Source organism: Fundulus heteroclitus, chromosome 24 (genome assembly GCF_011125445.2).
Source record: "Fundulus heteroclitus isolate FHET01 chromosome 24, MU-UCD_Fhet_4.1, whole genome shotgun sequence".
Taxonomy (NCBI): domain Eukaryota; kingdom Metazoa; phylum Chordata; class Actinopteri; order Cyprinodontiformes; family Fundulidae; genus Fundulus; species Fundulus heteroclitus.
The window spans coordinates 21,801,686-21,807,280 of NC_046384.1; the positions used below are offsets into that span (position 1 = coordinate 21,801,686).

General features: G+C 47.6%; 1 pseudogene; it reads right to left on the minus strand.

Moving 5' to 3' along the window:
- Positions 1 to 7: 7 nt before the first annotated feature.
- Positions 8 to 4,628, minus strand: LOC118557925 (annotated as a pseudogene).
- Between the last annotated feature and the right edge of the window lie 967 nt (positions 4,629 to 5,595).

Sequence of the window (5,595 nt, forward strand, 5' to 3'; positions counted from 1 at the left end):
CAATCCTGTTGAGCTTCACAATCAGACACGGCTTTCCTCTTTGAAACCAAAGTATTCGTCTTCAGGCCAGAGAGCAGGGACCCAGCAGAGTCCTGGGAACCGGCAAGCCTTCCTGACACCCATGTCGATCTCCAGGTCGCCTCGGTTCTTGTATTCTCCAGGCTGGTCTGCAGGGCGAGGGCAAGGAGAGGTTCTGAGTTGCATGGGGTGTTGAACCTGGACGCTCCAGTTTCAGAAGCAGGCAGAAAACTGAATCCTACCTCCACAGTCCTCAAACTTCAGGTTGTCAGACTGATGCTCATCGTCGTATTGCTTAATGAAGCTCTTCATGGCCTTAGTGTAAGCGTTGAACGTGTCCACATCACTTTTGCTGAAGAACACCTCAGCTTTCTCTGCAACTGGGGTGTGTGAGAGGCCTGCAGGGAACACCACCAAAGCAGGATTGTTATTAGCAACACCTTCCCACTGGGGTTAGCATTCATGCTATACAGGACAAAGTGATGTGTTCAGGTGCCGCCGGGCCAGGATCCAGCAGTTAGCGTGCTAACACACACACAGTTATACCCAAATCCAAGAAACCAACTGGTGACCAGAACCTTCAGCTTGAGAGAAAGAAAAAAAATAACACACACCTCTTTTGGCAGCTTAGTAAATGCGCCATACATAAGAGCTACACACTGGGCTGTCAACACTCTTTGGTGTGGAAGTTGTTTACAGCAGGAAGAAGACTGAGATCTGCTTAACTGAAGAAAAGTTAAATGTGAATTTACTCTGGTGCTCAGTAGATGACAGTATGTTAATCAAATTAAGTGAATGCAACTAAAATCCATCAGCACCTACACATGCCTGGTTTAGCTCGGTGCCATGAAGTGGTGGTCCAGATGCAGCTGCTGCTGCTGCTTTAGGTTACAATGATTTTAATTAACACAGGCATCTTCTGCTTTTCACCTCCAACTTGTCTTGCCTCTTATGCTTAATGGCAACGCTTGACACCAAATGAAGTGGAGGAAAAACCTCATGGACATTTTGATTTAAAATCCAAAACAAAAACAAAGGAGGCCAGAATTCACAAAAGAGAGCGAATATCGCAAATTCTCAACCAGTGGGTACATTTTATTTCATACCAGCCCTTTTCCAGGTACAAAAGATGTCCAGAATCCAACAGGCGTATGGATTGGGGGCCTTTGGAATCTTAGGGTTAGGGCAGGGCTTTATTCTCTGGAAATACACATGGGGACACTAGATGCCAACAGTAATGCCAGCTGTGCTAATTGCTAATATAAAGATGCTAAAAGACAGTTCAAAGGGATCAAGCCCAAATAATTTTAACCCAATTTTAATGACAACCACTCAGCAAAACTTTAAAGGCATTTCTTCCCTAATACTTATTGTGGCTCTTTCAGGGGAAAAACAGACATGAGTAATCAGAAAGGAACCCATTCTAGAATACTCAAGATCTATGAGTAGATTATCTTCATGTCTAGTGCCTCCAGGATCCAGATCATGGTTCCCCTGCTTTCACGGCATCTGCTGATATGAACTTAACTGGCTGCATTAACAGGGTCCCCACACGTTTCAAAAATGTGATTAGACATTTTTCAAGAATCTCATTTCTTTATGCCAATTTTAAAAATATTAAAAAAAAAAACACAAAAATTTACCAAATTTATGGCAGAACTTTTCAAATTTGGAAGGATGTAAACAAACCTGCAAACTAAAAATTTAAACCCAGACAGGGAAGGACATGAATGTGAAATAAAGGGCAAAAGAAAGGACACAAAAAGGAAAAGAGGAAGGGCAGGAGGGAGGAAGGACAAGAACGAAGGATAAAAGGAAGAAATGAAGAGAAAGAAAGTCGTAAAGGTTTAGGCAATAAGAGTGGAAGGAAGATTTTGACAATGGGATAGAGAGAAACTAAATGAAAGCAGGAGTTGACTGCCAGTAGTCCCCGTGTCAAACACCGCTGAGTTAAAAGTGGAGAACACAGGCCAGACCTCAGGAGGAGCAACCTAGCCTGGCAACCACACTGCAGAGTGTGCACTCTGGAGAGGTGGCGATGGGACAAGGGTTAGCACGCAGAACAACAAGCAGCAATGCTGGTTATGCTCAATGAACGCTGCTTCTAATGGCAGTCAGCTGGGATCAGACGCCTGATGAGAAATGTCTGCAGTTTCTAAAGAGGTCATTCAACCGTCGCTTACCTTGCAGCACAATGCGTCGTCAGCTTGATTTGCTCAATCACCCTTTAACGCTTCATTCAAAAACCTCTGCACATGATCAGACTACATACATCATCTCCACAAATGATAACGTTTTCCCTCAAAAGATCATTTTCTGCATGCATCACCCCCCCCCCCCAAAGCTCTTCTTGTCAGCAGGGTTCTAAGAATCCAGAGTAAGCTCCACATGCATATAAAATTACAAAAAGCCAGGCGGAAATGGAGCCATTTGATCCTCCCATAAGGCTAAATATTCTACACATTACTCAGCCACGTCCCTTTGCTGACACACAGGGCAGGGCACCGGTGGGGGGGGGGGCTCTTACCAGGAGGTGCAACTCTATCCTGCCAGGTGGGCTTGAACGGACTCAGGGTCTGCAACATGGCCTGGATGGTACCGACGAAGACCCCTGCCAGGCAGCCGTAGAAAATGATGTAGAGAGTGTAATTTTGACTGCAGGGGGAGAGAGGGAGAGAAAAGATTCAGTTTTAGATTGGCCCTTCCACACAGATGCAGTCCCCACAGCACCACACCAGGACTGGGATCCCTGTGTGCCCAACAAGTAGCCTACCAGCACAGAACCGCACGCTCCCAATACCCTGACTAGGCATTTTGCATGTCCCTTTATTCTATGCACCAGTGGTAAAATGTGCCACTGCACGTGATAACATGAGGAAGTGAGAAAAAAGAAAAAGTCAATAGAAAGAAAACGCCACAGAATCGTCAGCTGATAAAACTCCCAGTGGAAGCTGGCTTTAATAATCAAGCTGGGAGCAGGAGGAATGTCATCACTGCAGCATTTTAAAGGGCACACGCTCTCCTGTAGGAGAAGCTGTGATAAGCCAGTCCACCATGGACCTCCCATCATTCTAAAAAATTATTCACAGAGCTCCCTGTGCCTGATCTCCAACGCTCTTTGCAGCATGACACAAGGTCATCAGATCACAAGCGCTAGATCAGAGCGGCAGGACGCTGCCTTTTACAGCTGATCTCCAACATATTCCAAGCAGGAGGAGGCAGAACGGAGTAGAGAAAAAAATAAAATCACACAGAATATAGCCTGACAATTCTGAGTGTCTTAACTAACAATGTCCATATGTGGAATGAGAAAAAAAGAGATCTGCAAACAGCTTTGTATGGTAACCTCACGGTTAATGAACAAAAATCATTGGCATGAAGGGCAAGCTTTTTAAGTCTCATATATAAATAAGGTGAATATTTGCTAATGCAGGGCGAGGAAAGAAGTTTAAAATGGCTTTCAATAAAGAAAATAAAAATATGCTGATTCATGACATTTCTATCTACTGTCTTTAAAGTGCACTTTTTCAAGGTGGCTCACGACATAAAGGGACCGCAGAAGTTAAAGACTTTTATGTCTTTCCACGACAACCTTCAGTGTGCAGCACTGCGCATGTCAGCTTTCCCGCACGCATCAGCACTTTCAGGTGACCTCAGAAGGACAAAATTACCCCCCCCCCCCCCCCCCCCCCCCCCCATCTCCCCCCTCCTCTGAGAGGATGGAAGCGGGATGCAGATGATGCGAACCCCAGCTGGAGCTCCCAAGACCCCATCGCCCTCTCCCCGTCATTTAAGCCAGGTGTCCCCCCTTTGCTCGGCCACGACTCGCCCGCGGTGCTCACACACAGTGGCTTGTGCGCATGCGCAGCGGAGTGGCTGGGGAAAAGGTGAGCAGAAAGGTCACAGGGAGGTAATCAGTGGCATTGTTCGTGGTCTTCGGGTGACACCTGATCAGGTAAGGAGCCAGCGGCCGGCCCCTCGCTCCGGTTACGGAGCAGGCCCAGTCACCTTGACTAACCTTGGACGCTGATGCAGTTTTAACCCTTTGACTGCTCCAGCCGGGGAGACATGAACAAGTTGACGTTTCCCCTGACAACCAGCACGCTCTGCTGTCGCCGCGTGGGCAGACCGCAGTCAGAGCGCCTCGTGAGGAGCGATACAGGAGCAGACAGCGCTCCTTCATGGTTGGCATAAAAACATAAACCATTAAAGCTCAAATCAGGCTGGAGGAAGCAGAGAGCGAGCCGAGGGAAGTCGGCTGAACTCCGCATCCGTTGCGCTCTACAGAACCGCCGCGTCAAATCAAACAGGTGGCGGGCGGCGCGCGCTCCCATGCCTCCAGCAGCGCGCGCCCGACGATGCGGTTCGGCCATCTAGATACTCACACCAACTTGCCCCGGTCCGCCCCAGCAGCTCCCCCGTCTCCGAGTTCCACAGGAACTTCTTCCAGCCGCCGTCGTCTTGTTTGGAGGTCATCGTGCCGGCTGTGTGTGTTTGTTCACGTCTGTCACTCCTTCTCTGGCGGACGCCCTGCGTCTGCCACCCAGCCTCAGAGTCAGAGTCGTGGGAGAGGTAGAGAGGTACCGCTGGGCTCCCATATATATAAACCCGCCGCTTCTTGACTCCGCCCGCAAACTCCTGACAACTTACCTAGCCGCGCTCACCGAGCGCTGGGGGCCAATTACGGCGCGGCCACGCTTTGCGTAACTCTGACGTCAGGGGCACGGACAAAAAAAAACACATGCAGAAGTATACATTAATAATAAAATAAGGATATAGACGCAAATGCTTGGTGACACCAAATGTGTGTCAAACCTTACATTAAATAGATGAATAAAGAAACCCCTCCACATCAGCTCCCATTGGAGGAGCTCATTCTTTAATTAATGTTATGCATCTAAAGATCTGCACTGACTGCTGAGGTTAAATCACTTCATGCCAACTTGTTATGTGGCACACAAAGCCAGATTACAGTCCTCAAACCTGCCATTGTGTGTGATGCTGGTTCCTCTAAAACAATAATTACTGAGCAAACAATGCGTTCATCTGATCCCCATCATGAAGCTGAATGCACTTCACTCAGTTTGTGCTTGTGTAGCTCATCTGTGTCTTCTAGCCTTTTTTAGCATAGTGGCTGTCCTTAGCTGTCCCTGGATGTAGGGAAGCAGCAATGCATGCCATATCCTCCACCACCTTCCAGCCACAGGCATAATAAGCTTGAGCGCCACAGTATTGCCGTCATTGGAGAAAACCTAAAATAAACTACATCCACTACGAGTTAAATCTGAGAGCGACTCAAGATTTGATTGTCAGGGAACCCCGGCATCACGTGCCACTACCCACACACAATGTGGATGACACATTCCTGGGCAAATCTTTCCGTTTCTCACTCTTCCCTGGATGTGTGGAGTTTATCAGAGTTCACTCATGCGGTGTGGAAGTGCTCAGCAGTGTGTGGCCATGTGGGCGTCTTACGCTGTGTGCGTTTGTTTAGATGTAAACATGTGTGTGTAAGAGTGAATGGAATTCACACATGGTGGTTTTACCTTTAAATATCACCTGAAGGACACAGAAAGT